The sequence below is a fragment of the Pelodiscus sinensis genome, chromosome 24 (assembly GCF_049634645.1).
Source record: "Pelodiscus sinensis isolate JC-2024 chromosome 24, ASM4963464v1, whole genome shotgun sequence".
In the NCBI taxonomy this organism is placed as follows: Eukaryota; Metazoa; Chordata; order Testudines; family Trionychidae; genus Pelodiscus; species Pelodiscus sinensis.
The window spans coordinates 18,874,429-18,887,313 of NC_134734.1; positions in this window are offsets into that span (position 1 = coordinate 18,874,429).

Consider the following 12,885-nt stretch of genomic DNA (forward strand, 5'->3'; position numbering starts at 1 on the left):
GATCAGAGAGGGGGATTTTCCAAGGCAGCAGGCAACTCGCTCCGCAGACTCAACTGATTTTCAATAGGTGCCCAACAGCCCAGAGTGTCTTTGGCACGTCACCTCCAAGGTCACTTGCCACATGTCGGCTTTTCACTTTTCTTTTGCCTTTGACTTTGGTTGAGGCAGATAGTCAGTACTGGGCACTTTCACTTTCTGGTGGGTGCTGCTGAGTTTAGGTTCCCAATATGGCAAGAGGGGGTCGAATTGTCCCGTACATCTAAGGGTCGTCAAGTGCCTTAGAGCTGGAGCCTCAAAGGTGCTTCGGTGCCTAACTCACACACATGTCACTGGGAGTCAGGCACCTAAATATGTCTGAGACGCTGGTCCTTAGGGGTATAGATCTCACTGAAAGGCAATGGGATTTGGGCTCCTGTCACTTAGCTGCTTTTGGAAATTTGACCCCAAGTCCCATTTTCAAAACTGACCTAGGCAAGATTTTCAAAAGGGGCTAGTGAATGGAAGTGGGGAGTGATTTAAGGATGTTACATATCAGTTAATTGACTAGTCGAGTAGTCAATGGAATTTTCATTGACTAGTCGATAGGCATTTCCGCATTCCTCCTTTGAAATGTACAAGAGCCCCCGGAGGGGCTCTTGTACATTTCAAAGGAGGAATGCAGAACCCCCTGTGCAGCCTGGGGCCAGAGGGAAGTCCTGCTGATTCTGGGCTGCACAGGGTGTGCCAGCTTTGAAAGGTACAAGAGTCTGCCTCAGGCTCTTGTGCATTTCAAAGCCACAGCACAACATGGAGCCTGGGGTCCACGCGGCGTTGCGGTTTTAAAATGCCACATGGAGCCGGGGTCAGATAGTGGACTAGTCCTTAACATCCTTAGAGCAATTGAGGGGGGCCTGACTTTCTGAGGGTGGGTGTTTGGTGCTTTATGAAAATCGGGGCTGTAAGGTGTCTCAAGCTGTCTTTCTCTCCTCCCCCCAACAAGGCACCCAAAATCACCAGTCATGTTTCAAAAATCCCATCCTAAATTGCAGATAAAGCCCCTGAGATTTAGCCTCCTAAGTCCCTTAGTCTCTTTTGAAAATGGAGTTTGAGATTTTTAAAGGTACTTGGGGTGCCTAGATGTCTAATGCCCATGGGTGTGGAGTTAAGACACCTAGCTGCTTTTGAAACTCCCTTTAGGTGCCTAGCAGCACCGTTAGGCACCTAAATACCTTTGAAAATGCAGCCAGTGGCTCTTTTGGAACTTAGGAACTTTTGAAAATGTTACCCTTCATCTAAACCCCAGCTGTGTTCTTTGATGTAAATAGAGCCGCTGCTGGAACTATGCCTTAGACTGGAAGCTCTTTGGGGCAGGGACTTTTTGTTCTGTTTCGCAGCGCCTAGCACCATGGGGTTCCAGGCCATGACTGGGACTACTAGGCCCAACCATGGACACAGCATAACAATGGCATCAAGGCTGACTTGAGGGGAGAAAAGGGGGCACAGGGGAACCCCCAAAACATCTGTAACTGAGGTGAAATGGGAAGGGATAGGACCTCAGCAAACATTATGGCTACGTCTAGACTGGCATGATTTTCTGCAAATGCTTTTAACGGAAACGTTTTTCCGTTAAAAGCATTTGCGGAAAAGAGCGTCTAGATTGGCACGGACGCTTTTCCACAAAAGCACTTTTTGCGGATAAGCGTCCGTGCCAATCTAGACGCGGTTTTGCACAAGAAACTCCCGATCGCCATTTTCGCGATCAGGGCTTTTTTGCGCAAAACAATACCACGTTGTCTACACTGGCCCTCTTGTGCAAAAGCATTTGCGCAAGAGGGCTTTTGCCCGAACGGGAGCAGCATAGTATTTCCGCAAAAACACTGACAATCTTACATGAGATCGTCAGTGTTCTTGCAGAAATTCAAGTGGCCAGTGTAGACAGCTGGCAAGTTTTTTTGCTTTTGCAAAAAATGTGCCAGGCCCCGAATTTCTCTCACCAGGCTTGATTGGAACCATAGGAGGGTCTCAAAGCGGAGGCATCTACACTGTAATTTTTAGCCCTCTGAGCCTGAATCCATCTGGGCTGGCCATGGTTGCGCCGTGGGTCTTCTATTGCAGTGTAGATGTTCCTATTGTGTGGGGTAAGCTGGAGGGAACTGCCAGAGAGCAGCAACAAGTGCTCCTGACACTCTGGATATCCCTCCCCGCCAAACCCTAGCTCTCCTGAGTCCAGCAAACCAGCACTGCACAGGGGCAGCCCCTGTGGCCCCGTGGAAACTATTGTGAAGTAAGGCCATTGCACAGTTTGGTGCTTGCACCTTTTGCACATTCGCACGCTGACGTGTTTCAGTGCTGATTTATGGTATTTACTGTATGGAGTTTACAGAAAGGAAATAAAGTGACTGGACACACGTCTGGCTCCTTGGCCCAGTGTCTCTGTTAACAACAGTGGCCAGGTGGTATTTGCAAGGCGCTGGGCCACGGGCAGAAATGATCAGTCTGTGCAAACCAACTCCTTGGAGTCAGAGTCCGGAAAGAAGGCCACAGAAACGGGACTTTTATGATGCCTGGCCACTGGCTACCTCTTCTGAACACTCTGTTACTCCACAAGATCAAAAGTGCAGCACTCAGGCACCCTGGCTCCTCTGTTCCAATCCCACAGCTTAATGCCAATGCATCTTCCCTGCAGTCACCGTCATGGATGAGACCGGCAATTGGTGCAAGTGCTGAGCTGTGTTCATTAGTGTTTGTAAGACAGAAGCCTTAGCTATCAGCTCTGCTCTAAGCTCCATGCGGCACTGTGTGGTCTGTTTCTGCAGAGGTCATGGTGGGGACGGGGACGGTCAGCTTTGTACAGATCGGTGGTTCTCAAACTTTTTGGCCCTTTCCGCAGACTGCCAGCCAACCACCCGTGTTGACAAAATGGGTGCAGGAATGGGTGGGGATGTGGATCTGGCCAGGAGGTAGGGTGCAGGAGCGCAGTGGGAGGTGCGGTTGAGGTGTCGGCTAGAGATGGGTGCAGGAGGGGGGTGGAGGTGTGGAGTCTGGGCATGAGTGGGGAGGGGGAGCAGCAGCCACTTCCCCGCCCCCTTTAGCGAGCTGGATCCAGCCAGCGAGTCTCACCCATGTCCCCTCCCTGCTGTGGGAAGCCGGTGCTGGAGCTCCGTCCTTACGGGGCAGGGGATGAACTGGAGTGCTAGCTCAGACTCCCTGCGGCAGGGGACGGCCAGCCCCAAACCCACAGCCCACCTGCAAGATGGCCGTGGTCCGCAGACCACACTTTGAGAACCATCGAGAAACATAAGGGCTGTGTCTAGACTGCATCCCTTTTCTGTAAAAGGGATGCAAATTAGACACATCGCAATTGCAAATGAAGTGGGGATTTAAATCCCCCCCCGCTTCATTTGCATAAACATGGCTGCCGCTCTTTTCCGGCTAGGAGCTTTGCTGGAAAAAAGCACCAGACTAGATGCGGATCTTTCGGAAAATAAAGCCTTTTCCGAAAAATCCTTTATTCCTTATTTTAAGAGGAATAAGGGATCTTTCGGAAAAGGCTTTATTTTCCAAACGATCCGCGTCTAGACTGGCGCTTTTTTCCAGCAAAGCTCCGAGCCGGAAAAAAGCGGCAGCCGTGTTTATGCAAATGAAGCAGGCGGGGATTTAAATCCCCGCTTCATTTCCAATTGTGATGTGTCTAATTTGCATCCCTTTATGGAAAAGGGATGCAGTCTAGACACAGCCAGGTTGTAAGGCTTTAACGCTCCCAGAAGAGGGCTTGTTTACTCCACACAGGCTTTGCTGGCGTACAGCTATGCGCACCAGTTCCCTCCTGGGGATACAGGATAAACGACCAGCTGGCGCTCTGCTGGAAGAGCTTCCCTCCACATTAGCTAACCTCCCCAAAGCATTCTTTGGTCAGCATCATTGTGTCTACACAGGGATAGCTACCGGAACAGCCATGTCACCTGGGGCTGCTTGTGGTATTTTTCACACTCCTGGCCATGCCAGAAAAATCTGTAGTGCAGCTGAGTGCTTGGGTGGAGAGATTCAAAGCCTGCCCAGATGATTAGCAGAGCGCCCACAGCCGGCAGCCTGTGTTTCTATTGGTGGTGCACATCCACCCATGCCATGGGCATAGGACAAAATGTATTCTGTACATGGATGGAAAAAATTAGAGGGAACATTGGCTCTAGCTACACTAAAGCGTATGTCAGCCTAATTTATGTAGCATAAGGGGTGGGTGTAAACCACGCCAAGTAACAAATTGTGCTGGCATACGCTCTCGTGTGCACAGTGTTGTGTCAGCGGGACAGCATCTCCTTCTGACAGTTTTTGCTGCCTGAGGAGTAGAGATGCGACCGGTTAACCAGTTAACTGGTAAGCGTCACCCTTGATAGGTGAGTCTTATTGGGCACAATTAATCATTGGGGGGCTGGAGCAGTGCCCCAAGGGCAGGGGGCTGTTTCAGCACCATGGGGCCCACTGCATGTGGGGGGGGCAGGGGCGGATATAGGGCAGGGCGAACGGGGCGACTGCCCCGGGTCCCGCGCTTCAGAAAGCCCTGCGCATGCGCCGTGGCAAAGGGGGGGGGGCGCGGAATTATGCTGCCCGGGGCCCCGCAAAACAGTCATCTGCCCCTGGGGAGGGCACTCCAGTCTGGCTGGAACAGCTCCCATCCATGTCATGGGGGGGCCGTTCCAAACTGGAGGGGCCCTACTCCAGCCCCGTTTAATCGGTTAACCATCATGTTTAACCAGTTAACTAATGAAACAGGATTTTACATCCCGATCATGGCGGTGATTTTAGTATGCCGTTGGCACAGAGCTTTTCACCCTGCTGCGCCGCAGTCACACAGCTGCACCATCACAGTGCTGCATGAGTAGCCATGGCCTACGCCGGAGATACAGCAGTCTGGGGGTGCAGTTGGAGCAGGGAAACACAGGGCTTGACTACATTTGGAACACCACAGTGGCACATCTGGAACGCTTCAGTGTAGACAAAAACTACAGCGACAGGAGGTGTTTTCCTGTTGGAGCAGTGAAACCCCCCCCTTCCCCCCCATCCCTGAGAGGAGGTAACTAGGTCTATGGAAGATTTTTTTTCTTGCCCTAACACTGTCTACTGCAGGGGCTAGGGCGGTTTCCCTATGCCACTCCGGGAGGGGGGCTTTTTCACATTCCTGAGCGATGGAGCAGGGGGCGACTTAAATTTGTGTGTATAGACCAGGCCTCATTCCTGTGCAGGAAGTGCAATGAGCTATCCCGGGATAAGGCAGCTTTCTACTAGTACAAAGGGGTTGTACTGGGATGATGACAGCAGTGAACAGTTACACCTCTGGACTGGGTCTAGACTGGCCAGTTTTTCCAGAAAATCAGCCACTTTTCGGGAAAAACTTGCCAGCTGTCCACACTGGCCGCTTGAATTTCCGCAAAAGCACTGACTTCCTACTGTAAGAAATCAGTGCTTCTTGCGGAAATACTATGCTGCTCCCGTTCGGGTAAAGGTCCCTTTTGCGCAAAAGGGCCAGTGTAGACAGCTGAGATTTGTTGTGTGCAAAAAAGCCCCGATCGCGAAAATGGCCATTGGGGCTTTTTTGCTCAAAACCGCGTCTAGATTGGCCACGGACGCTGTTCCACAAAAAGTGCTTTTGCGGAAAAGAGTCCGTGCCAATCTAGACGCTCTTTTCCAAAAATGCTTTTAATGGAAAACTTTTCCGTGATAAGCATTTCTGGAAAATCATGCCAGTCTAGACGTAGCCCTGATGTAATGATATGATCAGCGCCAAAGCTATGTGTACAGGAACGTGTTGGATTGCAAGCACTAGGGACAAGAGCCCTGCCTCTTACTGCACTGGGTGCATAATAGACAGCCTTCCTCTCCATGCGGGGGTTTCACTGTTTGCTTCCTGCCCCCCCCCCCTTTACCTCCTGCTCCTCTCATGCTCCCGAAGCTCTTTTTATGGGGTGTCTGCTGTGCCCATGATGTCTTTTGAAGAACCCACTGAGGTCTGGGTTTTTCTCTCTCACCCCCCCCCCCCCCCCAACGCCACCATTCAGGAAACTCATATGCAGGACGCATACAGATGCAGACACTGCTGGGCTCCCCCAAGAACTGCTGCACATCTGCACACCCCCCCCCCCCCCCGCAATGCACAACACCTTTCCGGGGCCCCTGAAAACCCACAACGTCCCAGTCCTCCCTCCTGCTCCAAGTCACCCTGGGGCAGGGCATGCACCCTGCCGGTGCAGCAGGCTAAGGGTGCGCTATGCTCCCCCCCCCCCCCCCGGGTGCTGCCCTGCAAACGTGCAACCCGCCCCCACGCCCTGGTGCCATGCACAGCAGCGACTCCACCATGCAACACCCCCCCCCCCGCAAACCCCGTGTAAGCGCCCTTATACGGGGGGGGGGGGGGGAGCTCTGCCGGCTGCACCGCGGCTCGCGCCTCTCTGCTGCAGGCTCGCGCCCCCTCCCGCCCCGCCAACGACCCCCCCACTTGGCCCCTCCCCCCGTTCGAACGACGCTCGGCAGCCGGGGGAAAGCCACGCCCCCTCCCTCAGCAACAGCTTGTGGGAACCCCCCCCCCCAGAAAGACTCACCCCCCCCCAGCCTGGGGCTACCCCCCTGAGAGATTTTGCTCCCCCATAGCCTGGGGTCTCCCCTCAGCCCCCCCAGAGCCTCTGCCCCCCTGGGGATCCCTAGCACCCAAGCCCCCAGGTATCTGGGGGGCCCCCTCTGCCTGAACCCCCCTGAGTGATATTCTCCCCCCCCCCCACTGCTCCCAAGACCTGGGGATCCCCCCCAGCCTCCCCACCTGCCTGAGCTCTTTCAGAGCATCTCTACCCCCCCACCCCCATCTGCTGAGAGATATTTGTGGACCTCCCAGAGCAGCCTGTGGAACAAGGGGGGGTCGCCCCCCTCGCTTGATGATGGGGCTGCTCCCCGGTGCCCTGCTCCTGCTCCTAGCCCTGCAGGGGACCCTAGCCCTGGACCTAGGCCCAGAGGGGCGTGACGAACCCACCGACCAGCCCCAAGCGACCAGCACCGTATCTTCCACCGTGATCAGCGGCACGACCGTCCCGAGAGTCATGGCTACGCTCGTCGACGCCTTGGCTAGGGCCACCATGCCTGAAGTTGGTGGGCACAACCTGGCGGAGGCAAGCCACCACGTGGGCGCCTCGGGCAATGGGGAGGTATACGTTGTCACCACAAGCGACGGTGGAGGGTCGGAGATCACCACCAGCAGCCACAGAGGACATGAAGCCACCACCAGCAACAATGTCCTGGGCAGAACCACAGGCACTGGAGAAGTGATCATGGTGGGAGACCCTCACTACAAGTGGCTGGCGTGGAGCAAATGGTATTGCAATTGTAAGATGGGCAGCATGTCCCGGGTGCGGGACATCACCTACACGGTGCCTGGCCTGCAGCTGAACCCAGACGACTACAACGCCATGCGCTTCCAGCGCACAGCCTGCAGCTACCGCCACTGCAAGTGCAGCCGCAAGCACCACGAGTGCGACCACCCCACAGTGATCTGCGATGCCCCCAGCCCCTACCTATGTGCTGTCAGGGACATCCGGCGAGCCCGGTATTTCCAGACGCAGCACTTCTGGAGACGGGTGCGGACGGAACTCAGAGGGCTATGGAAGAGCATCAAAAAGGCCTTCTCCCAGCTCAAGGAGGTGAGGATGGGCGGGTGCTGCTACATGCCCACCAGACAGGTGTGGAATGGAGGGCCATGGACCAGCTATCCAGGCTGCATGGTCTGGGGATGCAGGGAAGCGTGGGCAGGATATCCTGGGAAAATGTGCTGGCAGTCTGGGCGTGCACAGCCTCAGAGTCTAGGATAGTGTTTCTTAAACTTTATAAGACCAAGGAACACCAAACAATTTTTTTTTTTTAAAAAGGACTTTTTGTTGAGAAAAAAAAAAAGTCAGGGGAAAAAGGGCTGAGGGGAAGTTATTGAGCAAAAAAAAAAAAAAAAGGTCACTTGCCCCTTTAAGGGCAGACATTTTGAATTCTGTTGTTCTCCGTGGCACGGGCATTAGAGAAAGCATCTTTTAATCAACCTACTAAAATATTTCCACCTTTGAGTTTTCCAGTGCAGCCGGTCATCTCTGAATATTTTATATTCTAAGTGTAAATGACCCTACTCCCCCCCATGGGTCATTAGCACTTCAGCATAGATCTGTAGGAGATAACCCATTAGCTAGTAGCAGTAGGCGACTGTTATGCTCTAGGGCAGTGTTTCTCAACCTTTTTTATGAAGTACCCTTTTTCAAAAAACAAACAAACCTATAAGTACCCCCAGTACCTACAGTTTTCAGACACACAATATTTTTTCTACCATTGCAAGGCATTTGTTTAAATAACTTAATCATAGCTGGGCGGCGATGAAATTTTTGGGTGTAAAAAGTACAAAAATAATAAAGCGCTGTAAAACTTAAAACAAAAATTCAGTTTTCTCCCTATTTTAGTTGTGTTGACATACCCCCCCCCCCCGACTTCTCTCGCGTACTCCTAAGGGTACTCATACCACTGGTTGAGAAACACTGCTCTAGGGAATTGTCCACTAGAGAGAGGTATGACTTGTTGATCTTGCCAGCATGTTACACAAGCACTTCCAAGCAAGAGGTGCTGAACCAATGACACAGGAAGTGGGTCTGGCCCATGAAAGCTCATCACCTAATAAACCATCTTGTTAGTCTCTAAAGTGCTGCATAGTCCTGTCTTTTGTTTCAGCAAGACCAGACTAACATGGCTACAGCTCTATTACTATTCTACAGAATTACTGCGACACACTTAAAATAGAGGGGAAAAGACAAACAAGAATGTGTAGCAGGTCCAATGGTGGGATTCAATCACTTTAACCAGACAGATCACCAGACCTGCTTTTCTAGAATAACTGTCATCACATTCTGTACAAGCAATTGGTGGAATCAATATTCTTGGAGCTGTTAATAGTAATGTGCTAGATTGAAGGGGGTTAATCAGTCTTCAGTTGCTTTACTATTCCTAGTTTTCACCACCAATTATTGAAGCTACTTGTAATGGGTGTACATTTCTGCAAGTTGCATTTCTGAGATGCTACATGGCTGATCCTAAAAGCACTATGCTTTTGTTTAATGGTACTATCAGCATGAATGTTTGCAGGATCAGGGTCTAAATATTTATTTTTAAGTGTATGAATTTGGCCATTACAAAATCTCGGAACAATTTTTTTTTTATTAACACTCTTCAAATTTGCTGCCCTTGGTCATGTATGTCTGTGTTCCACCTCCTGGGCAGTTGTAGGCATGCAAACTTGAAGCTATTTAGGGAGGATATAATCTAATATTGTTATTGTGTAATGTGAAAGGGACACCAGATGGTGTGGATATGACCACACACTTGGGGCTTGATATACATTTACACTGCAGTCCTGCTGGCAACATAAAGGGGCCTTAAAGAAGTGGCATTTACAACCCCTTTAAAGCACATTCACACTACCAGAGGGGTACAAAGAGACCTTAGTTAAATGAGACTCAAGTCTTTCAATATTTTTTATATGAACATGCATCTGTGATGGGCAGAGATGATTTTGTGAATTAAATATTGGTGTCAGGGGTTGGCAAAAGCATAACTTGGTTCTAAAAATAATTAACCATAGATGCACCTATCCTCCAAGAATTTAGTTATGGTCAGGGATGAAACCCCATGCTCCACATGTCCCTAAACATCCATCTGCCACAAGCTGGCATGCAACAGCAAGGAGTGGATCACTCAAAGTTGCCCTCGTCTGTTCATTGTCTCTGAAACATTTGGCACCAGCACTGTCAGAAGACAGGATACTGTGTGTGCTAGATTGGCCACTGGTCTAATCCAGAGTGTCATTCACATTCTTGTAATCTTATGACCGTAAAACATACAGAGTTTTGTCCTTTAGCACCCTGAGTTAATGCTGGTTGATTTGCTTTCTTCTCTAGGAGCACAGTTGAAGATGAACTCCATATTCAAGGTGAACCAGCTCGTTTCCATTATCAGCAATTGGCAGTAGCATCACTAGTGCCGCCAACGAAATTTATAGTAAATGCTCTTTACAAATCTGTCTCTGCTCCTGTGCTTTTTAAGGAAAGTGTGTTGTTTCTAAAGGAGAGTGTCATTTCAGCCCCTGTTCTGAGGCACCCTTGAACGAGAGAACCTATGATAAGAACATAAGAATGGCCATACTGGGTCAGACCAAAGGTCCATTCAGCCCAATACCCTGTCTGCTGACAGTGGCCAATGCCAGGTGCCCCAGAGGGAGTAAATGGAACAGGTAATGATCAAGCTTTCTCTCTCCTGCCATCCATCTCCACCCTCTGACAAACAGGCTAGGGCCACCATTACTTAACCTAGCCATTAATTGACTTAACCTCCATGAATTTATCTAGTTCTCTTTTAAACCCTGTTATAGTCCTAGCCTTCATTACCTCCTCAGGCAAGGAGTTCCACAGATTGACTATGCACTCTGTGAAGAATAACTTCATTTTGTTTTAAACCTACTGCACATTAATTTCATTTGGTGGCCCTTAGTTCTTATATTATGGGAACAAGTAAATAACTTTTCCTTATTCACTTTCTCCACACCATTCATGATTTTATATACCTCTATCATATCCCCCCTTAGTCCCATGATGACATGCAAAGAGGGAAGGTGCTTTCTTCACCCACCAACAGAGAACTCAGATGGCGCAGTGCGTAGGGTCCTAAGCTGGGACTTAGAAGACTAAGTTTCAAATCCCACCCTTGCCATAGATTCCATGTACTTAGTCACATCCCTTAGCCTCTCTGTGTTCCAGTCCCTCAGTTCTACAGGGGGAGGAGGGGTCACCTACCTCCAAGGGTGTTGTGATACATTAAACAGTGTGAGGTGCTCAGATAGTGTAGCTAAGGTGGAACAAAGGTGAACATAGGCACCGCATTTCAAGAAAGATGTGGAGAAATTGGAGAGGGTCCAGAGAAGAGCAACAAGAATGATTAAAGGTCTAGAGAACATGACCTATGAAGGAAGGCTGAAAGAATTGGGTTTGTTTAGTTTAGAGATGATTGAGGGGGGATATGATAGCCGTTTTCAGGTATCTAAAAGGGTGTCATGAGGAGGAGGGAGAAAACTTGCTCATCTTGGCCTGAGGCTAGAACAAGAAGCAATGGGCTTAAACTGCAGCAAGGGAGGCTTAGGTTGGACATCAGGAAGAAGTTCCTAACTGTCAGAGTAGTCAAACACTGGAATAAATTGCCCAGGGAGGTTGTGGAATCCCCATCTCTGGAGATATTTAAGAGTAGGTTAGATAAATGTCTATCAGGGATGGTCTAGACAGTATTTGGTCCTGCCATGAGGGCAGGGGACTGGACTCGACGACCTCTCGAGGACCCTTCCAGTCCTAGTATTCTATGATTCTATGGTTTTGAAGGAGCCCGTTGTTAGAGATCAAAATTTCCAGCAGGTAGTCATGAAAGCACTTTTAGACACAGGTAGCCTGTTCCACTGCCCAAATGAAATTGAATTTGCCTATAATGAACATAACTATTAATAGACTTCTCAACTTTTATAAAACTTTAAAAAGAAAGGATTGTTACTTAAACACAGTGGAGTTACTTGCCAATTGCCCTAACACAAGCACCACCAGCGCAAGTGTTATAGAATCATAGAATAATAGGACTGGAAGGGACCTCGAGAGGTTATCGAGTCCAGCCCCCCGCCCTCAAGGCAGGACCAAGCTCCGTCTACACCATCCCTGACAGATGTCTATCTAACCTGTTCTTAAATATCTCCAGAGAGGGAGATTCCACCACCTCCAATATTTGACCACCCTGACAGTTAGGAATTTTTTCCTAATGTCCAATCTAAACTTCCCCTGCTGCACTTTAAGCCCATTACTCCTTGTCCTGTCCTCAGAAACCAAGAGGGTTGCTTGGTAGGGTTGCTTCTGAGTTTGTGATAACCCCTCTTAAAGGATCAAGGGCCTAATTCAGACTTCACCTGATTTTACTCAAGATTTTAGCTGGCGTAAGCAAGAGTTTAGGGAATCAATTAACTGCATGCAGTTAGGTGAGGAAGAAATCAACTCCAGTAATTCACAGCCAACGGCATTAGATTTTTCAAAGCAGTTTTTAAAAAAAAGCATTACGTGAGAATATGGACTTTTTGACTGATAAGAACTTTCAAAAATCCAAAAGTGGAAGTGGATGCTAGTATGATAAAGAGGAAAATGTTTACGGCCAAGGAGAAAACAAAATGAGCCAAAGGTTTAGAGGTTATTTTATGGCATTTATAAGGTAGGTAGAGAATCAGATTAAATAAATATGTCTCATGCAACTGCTTTAGGCAGAAAGTCAAGGCAGGAAATGGAGCAGCATGGTGCTGATTCATCATCTTAAGAAATCTCATTCTGTAGCAGCCTAGAAATAAGTTGCATATTTTTAACACTGTGGGCAATTCACTATGGTTGTGTCTACACTGGGCCACTTATTCTGGAAAATCAGCTGCTTTTCCAGAATAAGCTGCGAGCTGTCTACACTGGCCCTTGAATTTCCGGAAAAGCAACGACACTCTACTGTACAAAATCAGCCGCTATTCCGGAAAAGCTACGCTGCTCCCGCTCAGGCATAAGTCCTTATTCCGGAACACTGTTCCGGAAAAGGGCCAGTGTAGACAGCCCAGTAGTCTTTTCCGGAAAAAAGCCCCGATCGCGAAAATGACGATCTGGGCTCTTTTCCGGAAAAGCGCGTCTACATTGGCCACAGATGCTTTTCCGGAAAAAGGGCTTTTCCAGAAAAGCAGCCTGCCAATGTAGACGCTTTTTTTCCGGAAATACTTATAACAAAAACTATTCTGTTTTAAGCATTTCTGGAAATTCATGCCAGTGTAGACACAGCCTATTGGAACAA